Genomic DNA, 19,165 nt, shown 5'->3' with positions numbered 1-19,165 from the left:
CTCTATCAGGTCTTCAGCAGTCCCAAGGCTCTCAGTTTAGGTAGACAGTCACATGGGCATCCAGTGCTACCTATCAGTGCATCAGCATCAGAACCCAGCCCCTGGATCATGCACATGCTACATGGAGCCACAGCCTCACCTTGCAGCAGGCCAGTACCAGTGTTAGGCCCCAGTGCTATATCAACAGCCACAAAAGACCTGACAGGCCCTTTATTAGACTGACACCATTGCCAAGTCTTCCTCAGCTAGGTGGAAAGTCATGTGGGGATGCAACCCCATCCTTCAGTGGGCTGATATCTTCTCAGACTATACCAGCAACAATGCAAGATGACTATACTTCCCTCCAGCATAGACACCTTGTGATTAAATGTACTGGGAGCAGCTCCACTTACCAGCAAGCCCACAGTAGTCAGTTCCATCACAAAAGAAGAGCTTATGTAGCCCACATGGGAGGGCCACAGAACACAGTGCTATTGATCAGAGGGGAGCATGCTGTTGGGCCCTACAGAACAGCTCCTGCATAAAGCCTTTTCTCTAAGATTGGGAAATGTAACTGACCTAGTTACTAAGTAAAATTAAATATAGAAAAGTACACAAAATAAAGAGACAGAATGATATGTTCAAAACAAAAGAATAAGAGACAACCTCAGAAGAAGTAAACAAAGTAGGCCTAAACAATCTATCTGCACTTCCTGGGTGGCTCAGTGGGTAAAGAATCTACCTGCAGCACCAGAGATTCAGGAGACATGGGCTCACTCTCTGGGTTAGGAAGATCCCCTGGAGGAGGGCATGGCAACCACTCCAGTATTCCTGCCTGGAGAATCCCATGGACAGAGGAGCCTGGCGGGCTATAGTCTACAGAGTCGCAAAGAGTCAGATATGAATGAAGTGACTGATGAGCACACACATATACACAAGCAATCTATCTGATACAAATTCAAGGTAATGATCATGAAGATGCTCACAGAATTCATAAGAATGGATGAACAGAGTGAAAATTTCAACATAGTTAGAAAATATAAAGAGGAACCTGAAGAATCTGACAGACATAAAATACACCAGAAAGAATCAACAGTAGATTAGATGACTAGTGGAAATCCCTCAAGCTGAATGGAGATTTTTAATAAGGCTATTTTAAGAGAAATCTTGGGTAACATCAAACACACTAATATTCACATTATCAAGATCCCAGAAGGAGAAAAGTAGGAGAAAAAGGTAGAGAAATTATCTGAGGCAATAATAGCTGAAAATTTCCCTAACTTGATAAAGAAAACAGACCTTCACATCCACAGAGAACCCCAAACAAGATGAACTCAAAAAAGTCTAAACCAATATGTCTTATAATGAAAATGGTAAAAATTAAGGAAGACAGAATCTTAAAAGCAGCAAGAGAGGACTTTCAAGATGGCATAGAAATAAGACAGGGAGAACTTACCCTCTACAAATACATCAAAAACTCATCTGCATGCAGTACAGCACCTACAGAACATATTCTGAACACTGGCAGAGGACTGCAGACTTCCAAAAAGGCAAGTCAATTTCCTCAGAATGAAGTAGGGCAAAAGATAAAGATAAAAAGGGAGGCAAAAGATTTCAGAATGGTGACCTGAGCCTGGGGAGGGAGTCATGAAGGAGGAAAAGTTTCCACATGCTAGGAAACCCCCTCACAGGCAGGGTCATGGGGGAGCTTCAGAACCTCAGAGGAAACTACAGTGATGAGTTCAGAGACAGGTGCTCTGAAGGCAAAGCTGAGAACACTTACCAGAGAGATTGTTGTGGAACAGCACTTTCCAGCTGAGAAGCAGCTCACATCAGGCTCAGGCTTCAGGACTCAAACCTCAGAAAGAGGACTGGGTTGGCTTCCATGAAGATACTGAGGGAGTTAAGGGAAAATCACGGGCCCACCAGAGAGGCAAAAGATCATTCCTAGGGGTACTCTCTGATTCCACATGCTCACAGACACAGGACCCCACCTTAGTGAATGTTGAAGGGGGGTTAAATAGCTGCAGTCTGTAGCTCCAGGGATAGAGAAACCAGTATAAATGCCAGAGGTGGAAGGCAGAGGGCCGCTATAGTCCCAGCTCCAGAGTTTGCAGCTACTGCCAAGCTGTGAACTGGGGTGAATCACTGCCCACATCTTCCTGGAAGCCTGAGCAGCTTGGCTCCACAAGGGTCCCACAAGGCAGGGCCAACTCCCCTGGGGAAGTGCATAACCTGCCTCAGACTGTGGTGACCTCTTGCAGGTCCCAACCATGGTGGGCACTACCCAGACAGGTCAACTGTGTCTGCCATAACCCCCATTCTCCTAAACCCAACTGAGCCAATGAACCCTATTAAGTGCTACTCTTATCCCCTTGTGTCTGGGCAAAGAACAGACACCAAAGAGTGACCTACAAGCTGAGGCAGGCCCAAAACCAAAAGGGAACATTAGGGGCTGTGACAGTCAAGAAAAGAAGGAGGAATCACCCTTGCAGCTGCCTGAGACTGCCGGGACTTTATGGGCAACTGTGGACTTCCCTGGTGGCTCAGATGGTAAAGCGCCTGCCTACAATACGGGAGACCTGGGTCCAATCCCTGAGTCAGGAAGATCTCCTGGAGAAGGAAATGGCAACCCACTCCAATACTCTTGCTTGGAAAACCCCATGGATGGAGAAGCATGGTAGGCTACAGTCCATGGGGTCGCAAAGAGTTGGACACGACTGAGCGACTTCACTTTTCTTTCACTTTGCAGACTTTGAGAGCAAGTATAAGCTGAAGTAAAGCAAGATCTGAGTCTGAGCTAACCCTTCGGTGCCCAAAACAGGTCCAGAGACCTTCCTACAGATATTGGAGTACTTTTCTGAGTAGGCAAATCAACTGGAGCAGGAAAACAGAGGAATTACATGGACATTCTTCTCAGTACCACTCTCTATATATCTACCCCCACATTTTTCTTTTTCATATTTTTTAATGTTCTTTATTATTCCTTTACTTTTTACTTTTATAACCTACTTTTTTCTTTTCTAAACATCTTATTTTTATTTTTTAATTTATTTATTTTAATTGGAGGCTAATTACATTACAATACTGTATTGGTTTTGCCATGCATCAACATGAACCCACCACAGGTATACATGTGTTCCCCATCTTGAACACCCCCCCTCCCATCTCCCTCTCCTTACCATCCCTCTGGGTCACCCCAGTGCACCAGCCCCAAACATCTTGTATCATGCATCAAACCTGGACTGGCGATTCATTTCATATACGATATTATACATGTTTCAGTGTCATTCTTCCAAATCATCCCACCCTCTTCCTCTCCCACAGAGTCCAAAAGACTGTGTATCTTTTGCTGTCTTATACATCTGTGGGTTATACAACTGTTTCTCTTTTGCTGTCTCACATACAGGGTTATCGTTACCATCTTTCTAAATTCCATATATATGTGTTAGTATACTGTATTGGTGTTTTTCTTTCTGGCTTACTTCACTCTGTATAATAGGCTCCAGTTTCATCCACCTCATTAGAACTGATTCAAATGTATTCTTTTTAATGGCTGAGTAATACTCCATTGTGTATATGTACCACATCTTTCTTATCCATTCATCTGCTGATGGACATCTAGGCTGTTTCCATATCCTGGCTATTATACAGTGCTGTCATGAAAATTGGGGTACACATGTCTCTTTCAATTCTGGTTTCCTCGATGTGTATGCCCAGTAGTGGGGTTGCTGGGTCATAAGGCAGGAACACTTTCTAACACCATATACAAAAATAAACTCAAAATGGATTAAAGATCTAAATGTAAGACCAGAAACTATAAAACTCCTAGAGGAGAACATAGGCAAAACACTCTCCAACATAAATCACAGCAGGATCCTCTATGACTCCCCTCCCAGAATACTGGAAATAAAAAGAAAAATAAACAAATGGGACCTAATTAAAATTAAAAGCTTCTGAACAACAAAGGAAACTATAAGCAAGGTGAAAAGACAGCCTTCTGAATGGGAGAAAATAATAGCAAATGAAGCAACTGACAAACAACTAATCTCAAAAATATACAAGCAACTCCTGCAGCTCAATTCCAGAAAAATAAATAACCCAATCAAAAAATGGGCCAAGGAACTAAACAGACATTTCTCCAAAGAAGACATACAGATGGCTAACAAACACACGAAAAGATGTTCAACATCACCCATTATTAGAGAAATGCAAATCAAAACCACAGTGAGTTACCATTTCATGCCAGTCAGAATGGCTGTGATCCAAAAGTCTACAAGCAATAAATGCTGGAGAGGGTGTGCAGAAAATGGAACCCTCCTACACTGTTGGTGGGAATGCAAACTAGTACAGCCACTATGGAGAACAGTGTGGAAATTTCTTAAAAAACTGGAAATAAACATCCTATTTTTAAATCAATTCATTTTATTTTTCATAATTTTACAGTATTGCTTAAACTGCATTTTAGCCATGTTTTTTAATTTAAATTTTTGTGAGTTTAATAATATTCATTTTCACTTAGAGTTTTAACTATTGCTACGATTGCTCTCTCTTTTTGACTCCTGTTTTCATCCTTTTTTCTCTATTCTTTTCTCATTGTAATTATGCAAGTATTTTTGAGTGTGCTTAGCTGTTGAGTGCTAAGTGTTGAGTTTCACCATTAGTTTTGGAGTTTTATCTTCTTTGCTCTGTGACTTGTGGAGACTTGGAGTTACAGTAAAAGTTGGTCCTAAACCTCCAAAATGGGAGACCTGAGTCCAGGACTTTGGGCCACCAGAGAATTCCCCGACCCCATGGAACATTAATAGGTGAAAGTATTTTCAAAGGCCTCCATCTCAACACTAAAACACCAAGTCCCATCCAAAGGTCAGCAAGGTCCAGTGGAAGATGCTTCATGTCAAGGCTTTAGACTGCCCATTTGCAGAAATACTTCCCAAAGACATACCAAACCAAGAAACCCAAAACAAACTACTGGGCATAGCATTTCCTTTCAGGGAGACAAGATCCAGCTCCAGCCACCAGAACACAGACACCCCCAACCAGGAAAGTTTCACAAGGCACTGGTCAAATCCCATCCATGGGGAGCAGACATCACAATTAAGAGGAAAGTCTAGTCAAGGCTATGGTTTTTCCAGTGGTCATGTATGGATGTGAGAGTTGGACTGTGAAGAAAGCTGAGCACTGAAGAATTGATGCTTTTGAACTGTGGTGTTGGAAAAGACTCTTGAAAGTCCCTTGGACTGCAAGGAGATCCAACCAGTCCATTCTAAAGGAGATCAGTCCTGGGTGTTCTTTGGAAGGAATGATGCTAAAGCTGAAACTCCAGTACTTTGGCCACCTTATGTGAAGAGTTGACTCATTGGAAAAGACTCTGATGCTGGGAGGGATTGGGGGCAGGAGGAAAAGGGGACGACAGAGGATGAGATGGCTGGATGGCATCACCGACTCAATGGACATGAATCTGAGTGAACTCTGGGAGTTGGTGATGGACAGGGAGGCCTGGCGTGCTGTGATTCATGGGGTCACAAAGACTCGAACACGGAGCAACTGAACTGAATTGAACTGACTGATAACTTTCCAGCCTGCTGACAGGAGACTCCAAATACAGTAAATTAAAAAAAGAAAAGAAGAAGAAGAAGAAGAGGCATAGAAACATGCAGCAGATGAAGGAACAAGGTGAAAATACACAAGAACAAACAAACGAAGAGGAAATAAGCAGTCACCTGAAAAATAATTCAAAGTAATGATGGTAAAGTTGATGGAAATAAGAGGGAAGCACAGATAAATAGACTAGAGGCACAGATTAAGAAGATATAATAAATGTTTAACAAGAAACTAGGAGAATTAAAGAAGAGACAATCAACAATGAACAACATAATAACTAACACTAAAAATATATTAGAGGGAATAATAACAGAATAATTGAAGCAGAACAATGGATAAGTGAGCTGGAAGAAAGAATGGTAGAAATAACTGAAACAGAACAAAATAAAGAACGAACAATAAAAAAAAAAAGAAGATAGTCTAAGAGACTTCTGGCACAACATTAAGTGCATTAACATTTGAAACATAAGGATTCCAGAAGAACAAGAAAAAAAGACAAGCTATGAGGATATATTTGAAGACATCATAAAATGCAGAGACATCACTTTGTCAACAAAGGTCAGTATAGTCAAAGCTATGGTTTTTCCAGTAGTCATGTACGGATGTGAGAGTTGGACCATAAAGTAGTCTGAGCCCTAAAGAATTGATGCTTTTGAATTATGGTGCTGGAGAAGATTCTTGAGAGTCCCTTGGACTGCAAGATTAAACTAGTCAATCCTAAAGAAAGTCAACCCTGAATGTTCATTGGAAGGACTGATGCTGAAGCTGAAGCTCCAATACTCTGGCCACTTGATGTGAAAAGCCAACTCATTGGAAAAGACCCTGATCTGAGAAAGATGAAGGCAAGAGGAGAAGGGTGTGACAGAGGATAAGATGGTCAGATGGCATCACCAATTCAATAGACATGAGTTTGTGCAAATTGCAAAACGTAGAGAAGGACAGATAAACCCGGTGTGCTGTAGTCTGTGGGGTAGCAAAGAGTCAGACATGCTGAATAACTGAACAACAGCAAAAATAACTGAAAAATTCCCTAAAGCGGGAAAGTAAATAGCACCCAAGCCCAAGAAGGCCAGAGACTCCCATATAGGATAAACCCAAGGAGAAACATGCCATGACACATATTAATCAGATGAACAAATATTAAACACAAATAAGTAAAGTAGCAAGTGAAAAGGAACGAATAACATACAAGGAGATCCCCATAAAGCTAACAGCTCATCTTTCAACAGAAACCCTGGAAGAAAGAAAGGAATGTCAGAATATACTTAAAATGATGAAAGGAAAAAAAAAAAAAGGCTGCAACCAAGATTACTCTCTCAGAAAGGATCACATTCAGATTGGAAGGAGAAATCAAAAGCTTTATACATAAGCAAAAGTTAAGAGAATTCCCCACTACTCAACCAGCTCTATAACAAATACTAAAGGAACTTGTCTAGAGAGGAAACACTAGAGAAAGAAAATGCCTTATAAAACAACCCCAAAATAATAAAATAAATGGTAATAGGATCATATATCAATAATTACTTTAAATGTAAGTGTAATATATGTTCTAACCAAAGGCCACAGATTGGCTGAGTGGATAAAATTAAAAGACATTTATATATATACACCCACCTCAGACCTAGGAACACATACAGACTCAAAGTGAGGGGTTGGAAAAATATATTCCATGCAAATAGAAATCACAAGAAAATGGAAGTAGAAATACTCATATCACATAAAAAAAATTTAAAATAAAGACCATTACAAGAGACAATGGACACTATAGTGATCAAGGGATAAATCCGAGAAGATATAGTCATTATAAATATATATGCAGCCAACATAGGAGCACCTCAATACATAAGACAAATGCATAAGACAAAATTGAAAGTAACACAATAATGGGGGAATTTAATACACCGCTCACACTGATGGACAGATCATTCAGATAGAAAATTAATAAGGAAACACAAGCTTTAAATGATATCTTGGACCAGGTAGATCTAACAAGACATTTCATCCAAAAAGAGTAGATTTCTTTCTTTCTTTTTTTTTTTTTTTCTTTCTTTCTCAAGTGCACATGTAACATTCTCCAGGATAGCTCACAGCCTGGGTCATAAATCAAACCTTGCTAAGTTTTAAAAAATTTGAAATCATTTCAAGCATCTTTTCTGACAATAACACTGAAAGATTAGATATCAACTACAAAGGAAAAAAAAACATAAAAACAAACACATAAGCCTAAACAATACACTTCTGAATAGCAAACAGATCACTGAAGAAATAAAAAAGAAAATAAAAATACATCTAGAAATAAATGACAATGAAAACAAGACAATTCAAAACCTATGAGATGCAATAAAAGTGATGCTAAGAGAGTTTATTGCAATACAAGCTTATCTCAAAAGCAAGAAAAATAACAAATACACAACCTAATCTTGTACCTAAAGCTACAAGAAAAAGAAAAAAAAAACTCAACTTTAGTAAAAGGAATGAAATCATAAAGATCTGAGCAAAATAGCAATAATAATAATAAATGAAAAAATATATATAAAGGAGGCAATATCAAAGATCAGTAAATATAAAAGCTGGTTCTTTGAGAAGACAAATAAACTGTTTGAGAAACTGTTAACCAGACTCAAGAAAAAAAAGGGAGAAGACTCAAATCAATAAAATTATAAATGAAAAAGGAGACGTTACAACAGACAACACAGAAGTGCAAAGGATCATAAGAGACTACTATGAGAAACTATATGCCAATAAAATGGACAACTTGGAGGAAATGGACGAATTCTTTTTTTCTTTATCTTTATTTATTTTTTTATTTTTTTAAATCTTTAATTCTTACATGCGTTCCCAAACATGGGAGAATTCTTAGAAAAGTATAAAACTGTACCAGGAAGAAGAAGAAAATGTGAACAGACCAATCACAAGCACAGAAATCAAAACTATAATAAAAAATCTTCCAACAAACAAAATTCCAGGGCCAGATGGCTTCACAGGCAAATTCTACCAAAAGTTTAAAGAAGAGCTAACATCTATCCTACTCAAACTCCTCCAGAAAACTGCAGAGGAAGGAGAATTCAAATTCATTCTATGAGGCCACCATCACACAGATACAAAAACCAAACAAAGATGCTACCAAAAAAAATTAAATTACAGGCCAATGTCACTGTTGAATGGAGATGCAAAAATCCTCAACAAAACTCCAGCAAACAGAATCCAACAGCACATTGAAAAGTTCATACATCATGATCAAGTGGGCTTTATCCCAGGGATGCAAAGATTCTTCAATATACACAAATCAATCAATGTGATATACCATATTAACAAGCCAAAAGATAGAAAACTATATGATCATCTCAATAGATGCAGGGAAAGCTTTTGACAAAATTCAGGACTCAATTTTGATTAAAAGTCTCCAGAAAGTGGGCTTCCCTTGAGGCTCAGCTGGTAAAGAATCTGCCTGCAATGCAGAAGACCAGGGTTCAATCCCTGGGTTGGGAAGATCCCCTGGAGAATGGAAAGGCTATTCACTCCAGTATGCTGGCCTGGAGAACTCCATGAACTACAGTCCATGGGGTAGCACAGAGTCAGACACAACTGAGTATGCCACAAAGTAGACATAGAATGAACATACTTCAACATAATAAAGTCCATATATAACAAACACACAGCAAACAATGGTGAAAATCTGCAAGCATTTTCTCTATAATCAGGAAAAAGACAAGGGTGCCCACTCTCACCACTATTATATATCAACAGAGTTTGGGGTCCTTGATACAGCAATCAGAGAAGATAAAGAAATAAAAGGAATCTAGATTGAAGAAGAAGAAGTAAAACTCTCAGTGCTTACAAAGGACACGGTACTATACGTAAAAACCCTAAGGATACCATCAGAAAATTACTAGAGTTAATCAATGAATACAGTAAAGTCACAGGATATAAAATTAATACCCAGAAATCCCTAACATTTCTAGGGATTAACAATGAAAAATCAGAAAGAGAAATTAAGGAAATGATTCCATTTACCATGACAACAGAAGGAATAAAATACTGTGGAATAAATTTACTTAAAGAGACAAAAGATCTGTATGCAGAAGACTATAAAGCACTAATGAGAGTAATCAAAGATGACACAAACAGATGGAAAGATATACCATGTTCTTGGAATGAAATAATCAATATTGTGAAAAGAACTATACTATCAAAGTTCAGTTGCTCAGTCATCTCTGACTCTTTTGGACCCCATGGACTGCAGCATGCCAGGCTTCCCTGTCCATCACCAACTCATGGAGCTTGCTCAAACTCATATCCTTCAAGTCAGTGATGCCATCCAACCATCTCATTCCCTGTCATCTCCTCCTCGTGGCTTCAGTCTTTCTCAGCATCAGGATCTTTTTCCATGAGTCAGTTTTTCGCATCAGGTGGACAAAGTATTAGAGCTTCAGCTTCAGCATCAGTCTTTCCATTGAATATTCAAGAATGATTTCCCTTAGGAATGACTGGTTTGATCTCCTTGCTGTCCAAGAGTCTTCTTCAACACCACAGTTCAAAAGCATCAATTCTTTGGTGCTCAGCTTTCTTTATGTTCCAACTCTCACACCCATACATGATTACTGGAAAAAAACATAGCTTTGACTAGATGGACCTTTGTTGGCAAACGAATATCTCTGCTTCTTAATATGCTGTCTAGGTTTAATATATTCACCAGAGCAATCTATAAATTCACTGCAATCACTAGCAAACTACCAATTACATTTTTCATAGAACTAGAACAAATAATTTCAAAGTTTGCATGGAAACACAAAAGACCACTAATACCCAAAGCAATCTTGAGAAAGAAGAATGCAACTGGAGGAATCAATCTTCCTGACTTCAGACTATACTACAAAGTGTCAGTCATCAAGACAGCATGGTACTGGCACAAATAGAAACATAGACCAATGGAACAAGATAGAAAGCCTGTAGATAAATCCATGCATCTATGGGCAACTTATCTTTGACAAAGAAGGCAAGAATGTGCAATCGAGAAAAGACAGTCTATTCAAGTCCCAGTGTTGCTAGAAATCCTGAATAGCTACATGTAAAAGGCTGAAATTAGAATACTTCCTCACACCATACACAAAAATAAACTAAAAATGGATTAAAGAACTTAATGTAGGACAAAACTCTAAGAGGAAAACATATTGAGAACCCTCTTTGACATAAATCACAGAAAGAAGCTCCTTGATTCACCTCCTAGAATAATGGAAATAAAAACAAAAATAAACAAATAGACTTAAACTGGAAAGCTTTTGCACAGTGAAGGAAACTATAAGCAAGGTGAAAAGACAACCCTCAGAATGGGAGAAACTAATAGCAAATGAAAAAAACTGACAAAGATTAATCTCCAAAATATAGTCAACTCATGCAGCTCAAAACCAGAAAAACAAGCAATCCAATCAAAAATTGGGCCAAAGACCTAAACAGACATTTCTCTAAAGAAGACATACAGATAGCTTGTAAACACATGAAAAAATGCTCAGCATGGCTCGTTATTAGAGAAATGAAAATCAAATCTACAGTGAGATATCATTTCATGGCAGTCACAATGGCCAATATCAACAAATCTACAAACAATAAATGCTGAAGAGGGTGTGGAGAAATGGGAACCCTCTTGCACTGTTGGTGTGACTATAAATTGGTACAGTCACTATGGAGAACAGTATGGAGCTTCCTTAAAAAAAATGAAAATAGAGCTACCATATTATCCAATAATTCCACTACTGAGCATATATCCTGAGGAAATCAGAGTTGAAAAAAGACATGTACCCCGGAGTTCTTCTTGGCACTCTTTCCAGTGTCTAGGACATGAAGGCAATCTAGACATGAAGGCAATCTAGAGATTCAGCAATAGATTAATGGATAAAAAAGATGTGATACACATATACAATGGACTATTACTCAGCTGTAAAAAGGAATGCACTTCAGTCCACTTTAATGAGGTGAATAAATCTAGAGCCTATTACACAGAGTGAAGTAAGTCAGAAAGAGAAAAACAAATATATATTAACACATATATATGGAAGCTAGAATGATGATATTAATTAACCTATTTGTAGGACGATAAAAGAGAAGCAAACATAAGGAATAGACTTATGGATACAGTGGGGAAAGGAGTCGGTAGGATGAATTGAGAGAGTAGCATTGCAACATGTACATTACCACATGTAAAATAGATAGCCAGTTCCCACTTTGCTATATGATGCAGGAAGCTCAAATCTGGTGCTCTGAGACAATCTAGAGGGGTTGAATGTGGCAGGAGCTGGGAGGGTGGTTCAAGGGGTAGAGGACATATGTCTGATTCATGATGATGTATGGCAGAAACAAACACAATATTGCTATTATCTTCCAATTAAAAATAATAAAATTTTAAAAGCAGGAAGAGAAAAGCAAATTTACATTCTCATAACACCATCAGCTGATGTTTCAGCAGAAAGTTTTCTGACCAGAAGGAAGTGGTATGATACTTTCAAAATACTGAAAGAAAAAAAAAAAAAAAAAAAAAACACAGTCAAGAGTATTCTACCTGGTAAAGTTATCATTTAGGACTGAAGAATAGATAAAGGGTTGTTTACCAACCAGCAAAAGCTAAATAGCTCACCACCACTGAAATGTTAGTCTCTCAGTTGTGCCCAACTCTTTGCAATCCCACGGTCTGCAGCCCACCAGGCTCCTCTGTCCATGGGATTTTCCAGGCAAGGATACTGGAGTGGTTTGTTTACCATTTGGTTCTCCAGGGGACGTTTCCAATCCAGGGTCTCGAATCGGGGTCTCCTGCACTGCAGGCAGATTCTGACCACCACTAAACCAGCTTTAAAAGAAATGTTTTAGACACTCTTATAAGCAGAAAAGAAAAAGCCACAATTAGAAATGTGGAAAATGTAAAGGGAAAAATATCACTGGTAAGGGTTAACATCCAGTAAAGGTAGTAATTCAATCTGTTATATAGCATGTAAGAAAGTTAAAAGATAAAAGTAAAATCCTCTGTATCCAAAATAAGTGGTTAAGGGATATAAAAAAAATATTTCAAACATGTAATCAAAAACATTCAAAGTCAGTAGGGGGAGTAAACATCTATGGTGGTTAGACTTTATTGGAACTCTTCTGAACTGTGGTGTTGGAGAAGACTCTTGAGAGTCCCTTGGACTGCAAGGAGATCCAACCAGTCCATTCTGAAGGAGATCAACCCTGGGATTTCTTTGGAAGGAATAATGCTAAAGCTGAAACTCCAGTACTTTGGCCACCTCATGCGAAGAGCTGACTCATTGGAAAAGACTCTGATGCTGTGAGGCATTGGGGGCAGGAGGAGAAGGGGATGGCAGAGGATGAGATGGCTGGATGGCATCACTGACTCGATGGACATGAGTCTGAGTGAACTCTGGGAGTTGGTGATGGACAGGGAGGCCTGGCGTGCTGCGATTCATGGGGTTGCAAAGAGTCGGACACGACTGAGCGACTGAACTGAACTGAACTGAAGGATTCTTCAAGCTAAAACTATATATATCATTATGGTAAACCATAAGGCAAAAACCTATTATAGATCCACATAAAAAAAGGTAAAGGAATACAAACATAAAACTAAAATAGAGCAAAGGAGAAGAAAGGAACAACAAAGAACAACAAAGAAAAAATTAATGAACAAATGTAAGTACATACCTATCACTAATTACTTTAAATATTAATGAACAAATGCTCCAATTGAAACACGTAGAGTACCTGAACAGATTTTTTTTAAGACGTATATATGCATCCTATAAGAGACTCATTTTACATCTAAGGAAACAGAGTTTGAAAGTGTGGAGCTGATAAAAAGAGATTTCATGCAAATAGAAACAAAAAGAAGACTGAGGTAGCAATGCTTAAATCAGACAAAACAAACTTTAAAACAGAAACTGCACCAAGACAAAGATCATTCCATAATGATAAATAGATCATTTAACAAGAAGATGTAACATTTTTAAGTATATATGCAACCAATGTAGGAATACCTAAATTCAAAACGAAAATGCTAAAAAAAAAAAATGGGGAGATGTTGACAGTAACAAAATAGCAGAGGGGACTTTAAATCCCCACTACCTCAATGGACATATCATCCACACAGGAAATCAATAAGGAAACAATGGTCTTAATTGATGTATTATCATAGACAAAATTAATACATAACTATAGAATATTCAATCTAACAGTAGCAGAGAACACATTCTATTCAAGAGACCATGGAACATTCTCTAGAATAGATCACATGGCTGTTCAGAAAGCTAGTTTCAGTAAGTTTAAGACTGAAATAATATCAAGCGTCTTTTCTGACCACAATAGTATGAGACTAGCAATCAACTAAAAGAAAAAAAAAATGCAAAAAACACAAACATATGGAGTCTAAAGAACATGTTAATGGATCACATAAAAAATCAAAGAGATGATCAAAAACTGCCTGGAGATAAAAGAAAACAGAAATAAAACAATCATAACTAGCTTGTACATGTCCCTAATGATAAGTGTACAAAGAAGTTATTAATTTATTTGAACACCAAAGATCTAGCAAGAACATATATTCCCATCAATAGAGACCTTATTAAATATATGATGGAGCAACATGCTACAGAAGAAAAAAAAATCAAAAAGCTAAAGAAAAAGGAAAAAAAAAAAAGCAAGAGAGAGACAGAGATAGCCCAAATAAAGTTAGTAATGAAAGAGGAGAATCTATAATTAGTACTACAGTAACACAGAAGGTCATAAGAAGCTATTATGAGCAATTATATGCCAGTAAGGGCTTCTCAGGTAGTGCTAGTGGTAAAAACCCACTGCCAATACAGGAGACATAAGAGACACAAGTTCAATCCCTGAGTAGGGAAGATACCCTGGAGGAAGGATGGCAGCCCACTCCAGCATTCTTGCTTAGAGAATCCCCATGGACAGAGGAGCCTGTCAAGCTACAATCCATGTTGCAAAGAGTCAACATAAAGTCAGAGATATTTTCATTGAGGTCTCAATAAAAACTACATCCAATGTCTGCATGGTAGACATATCACAGTTGTAGTTTCATTTTGACATTATGGATATTGATGAGCTCCTTAGGATCAAGATATCAATCTTGGAAAAATTTCTTATTCAAATGATCTGCAATCCTGAGGCTGCTGAGTGAGACACAAATCAACCTCTGTGAATATTTCTTGAGGTTTTAGGCTGTTCTCAGATGGAAAAAGTGGTAGGAATGCTCAGCTTGCAGTATCCTACATCCCCGTTAGATCCATTCCCTGATGGAAACAGGACTAAATTATATTGAATGGTCTAAACAGACTCTAAATGTACAAGTTGTTATTTAATTTATAAGACTCTAGACATCCTATGTTAGTATCTGAGAAGGGCCATAGTAGAAGAAACCATAAAATACAGGATATGCATAAGTGTGCTGATGTTGAGTCAAGAAAAATAAAACATAATAAAGATATGGTAAGGATATAATCTATGAATTTTAGAAGTTTTTATCTGAAATATGAAAAGGAAAAAATATACTATAGTCAAAGGAGATAAGACAGATAGGGAGGCTGGTTACAGTATTGATGGTCCCAGGTGATTCTCATGTATGGGTGTGTGTGTGTGTGTGTGTGTGTGTGTGCGCGTGCGCACACACGCGTGTGTGTAAGTTGCTCAATCATGGCCGACTATTTGTGATCCCATGGACTAATGGACTATAAACAACCAGGCTCTTCTATCCATGGCGTTTTCCAGGCCAGAATACTGGAGTGGGTTGCCATTCCCTTCTCCAGGGGATCTTCCTGACCCAGGGATGGAACCCAGATCTCCCACATTGCAGGCAGATTCTTTACTATCTGAGCTACCAGGGAAGCCCCATTCACATGTATGCTGCTGCTGCTGCTGAGTCGCTTCAGTCGTGTCTGACTCTGTGCAACCCCACAGACAGCAGCCCACCAGGCTCTGCTGTCCCTGGGATTCTCCAGGCAAGAACACTGGAGTGGGTTGCCATTTCCTTCTCCAATGCATGAAAGTGAAAAGTGAAAGGGAAGTTGCTCAGTGGTGTCCGACTCTTCGTCAGCACATGGACTGCAGCCTACCAGGCTCCTCCGTCCATGGGATTTTCCAGGCAAGAGTACTGGAGTGGGGTGCCATTGCCTTCTCCAATTCACATGTATAGGCCCAAATAAAAGCATTAAGCAAAGCAGGGCAAATGGACCTAGTTATGTGCTATCTATTCTTGATCTTGGTTTTAAGCACACATGCTCTATGAGAAGAAAGAAAGGGTAACTGACAGCTGTAAAAGTTCTCCAGTGGCAGCTAGTATCTGACAGGCCTGATGATTACACTGAAGGAGAAGGCAGACTCAAATCTTGAGCTAAAACCTTAATTTCTTCCAATTAATGAGTATCTAAGATTTTTCATTATTTTCTCATGAAGACTGGCACAGTAGGTATTTATCACACTATTTTATAGAGGAGGAAAGCAAGTTTCAGAACAACTTGCTCAAAAATTGAGAAAGACAAAGCTCCAAATATGAGCTCTCACCTGGCAAAATCTACACATTTTCCAGCTATGCCAAGCTGCCTCTAAGTCATTAAGAATCCTACCTAAGTGATTAGAGGTGATTTTCTGAAGTTGACAAGAACTGGGGGTAATAGAATGAAAAACTTTTACGACAGGAAAAATGCTTATATGTAATAATGGTGTCACCAATACAGCAAGATTACCTGCTCAAAGATAATAATAATAGAGAACAAAAGTTTCAGAAAGCTATAATTCTGTTGATGAAATGTGACAGTATTAATAATATAAAATTTTTGCTTTAAAATACCTAGAAACAGCATCTTTTCAATAAATATAACCAGAAATATGTTCACAGACACTTCAAAAAACACAACATGAGTTTCTTCCCCTACAGTAATTAAATGATTGGCTAATTCATTTTTTCAAAGTTCTTTAGTATTCTTAGAGTATTATGCATATTTTTTATTTTATGGAATAAATTTCAATAAATATGCATAATTTGAATAGCTTGCCATCTGATCTGAAAATAAAAATAAAACTACCTGACATCTGTTGCCAGTTGTACTTTCAACTCATTATTCCCAGGTTTTCTTTTCAATGCTATCTTGCACTTTTCAGTTGTCCTAAATTCATGCTTTTTTAAATTATAATTTCTCTCCCCATTCTCTATTGTCCCACCTTACATTATATCAATTTTATAACGTGCAACACATTCTACCCTGCGTCTTAGGTCTTTTACATATGACTTTTTTTTCTTTTTTTTTTTTTTGGAGGGTTATAAACATGTTTTATCTCTATCTTATCAGTTACATTTTATAATCTTTTTCTGAGAAATAATGTTTTATTTGAAATAAATTTTCATTTCTTTTTCAGCACACCACTAGCCTCCAAAGCATTTTACCAGTACACAGTTATATTTGCTACTTTTGAAATATCCTGAATCTCTTTATGACCAGATTATGTTGATCTATATATCTGAGCAATTTCAAAATCACAGAGCACTACTTTAGTTTCTCAGAGATAGGCATTCAGATGGCTCATGATGTCACCATACTAGTTATGGCAAATATTTAATTTGTGGCCAGTGCTTTAATGATGGGAGAGCCGTGGAGGTCATCTGACCCACTCTCACAATGTTATAGCCAACAGGAAACTACCTAGCACAAAGCTGGAGCTACTTACCCTGGGATTTAGGGATGCATGGATTCAGATAGCATTTTCCAAGAGTCCTGCTAGTGTTCTTTCTACATAATACCATAGAATTATACAGGAGACCATTCACTCTAAAAGAGATAAATCTATCATATTAGGTCAATCCAAGGGTAATGTGTCAGGTATGTGGAAGATTGTTAGTACCACAGAGCAGAATTTATTCAATTTACTTTCCACTGCAGCAGCTTTGAGCTTATCCCTGAATTATGTCACATGTAATCCATTGCCAAACCCAAATAGCACAGTGAAAAGTGGAAGGATTCTGAAAATAATTATCTCTATTTGCCAGCATGAGAGGGAAAATCTCTAGAACTCTAATAATTTGACACAAATTTAATTGATGGGGAAATCTCACAAATTCTACTGAAGAGAGGTTTTCAGGATGACCTCCAGGCCCTGGAGAACAGCCCAATGCTCAAAGTGGAAATGCTGGTGGTCTGGACCAGGGTAGCAGCTTCAGACAGAAAGAAAATGTATTGGTTGCAATGTGAGTACTGTCTGCAGTGCTAGGGGAGTTGCAGCAGGAAGCTTGTTGTAACTTTACTGAAGCATTACTGGAGTCCAGAGCATCAACACAAGAAGCAAAGTTGTTCATTTAGTGATAGAAATTGCCAGTGTTGAAAACAGTGCACTCGTGTGCATGTGAGTAATGTTCTTTGGGACCTCTTGGTTGGAAATGGAGATATGGGAGAACTGAAAATGATGGAACCAGAAGCATTTAAGGGCAATGACTACTGATTATGACCTAGAGTAATAACAGCTGTCATCCTTAGTTTGTGTGGCCAGAAAGATAATAGCCCATTAGAGATGAGGTGAAGCAAAATGAAATTTTACAAAACTAGCCAATGAAATACGATACTTTCTTTCTTAGTTTTTCTGCATTATTTTCTAGAACTCTTCAATCCTCACTTCTATGAAGTGTCAAAAACTCATCTGATCTACAAATGACCAGGAAACCTGAATTCAGATTCTTAGAAATGCATCCTTTTCTAAACCCCTGACTCTACCTTAAACTAAACTATCCACAAGGCCAATTTTTCTTTGTGATAGTTTTTCTTGTGAAATGCAAATGGCAATATATATATTTTTTTTTTCAGACAATCTGAACAAGAAGTACTAGAAAACTACTTGTGCATTGCCTGTGTGCTAAAACCACCTCTGTGGAGTGGTATAAAATGTTCTGATTTGTCTGTAGGTTGAACTGCTGACAGTTATTTGTCAGGCACCTCATCAGTCTTATTGTCTGTTAAGTGAGGATGTTACATTAACTAGATTTACATGATATCTGCAAAGTCTTAAAGCTTTATCACTCATATTTTGTTTAAAGCATGAGATTATGTTAAATAGCCTTGCAGGTTTGTGCTACTCTTGGGACTTTCAGGACTGCAGGATACCACAGTGGGAGAAGGTAATGGCACCCCATTCCAGTACTCCTGTCTGAAAAATCCCATGGACGGAGGAGCCTGGTAGGCTGCAGTCCATAGGGTCACTGAGGGTCAGACACAACTGAGAGACTTCACTTTCATTCTTCACTTTCAGGCATTGGAGAAGGAAATGGCAACCCACTCCTGTGTTCTTGCCTGGAGAATCCCAGGGACAGGGGAGCCTGGTGGGTTGCTGTCTATGGGGTCACACAGAGTCAGACACGACTGAAGTGACTCAGCAGCAGCAGCAGCAGGAGCAGCAGCAGCAAGCTCACAGAAGCTTCTGTGCAGACCTACAAGACCTTTTAGAACTAACACCCCAAAAAGATTTTCTTTTCATTACAGGGGACTGGAATGCAAAAGTAGGAAGTCTAGAAACACTTAGAGTAACAGGCAAATTTGGCCTTGGAATACGGAAT

This window comes from Capra hircus, chromosome 24 (assembly GCF_001704415.2).
Source record: "Capra hircus breed San Clemente chromosome 24, ASM170441v1, whole genome shotgun sequence".
In the NCBI taxonomy this organism is placed as follows: domain Eukaryota; kingdom Metazoa; phylum Chordata; class Mammalia; order Artiodactyla; family Bovidae; genus Capra; species Capra hircus.
Note: the sequence above shows the minus strand (reverse complement) of the source record.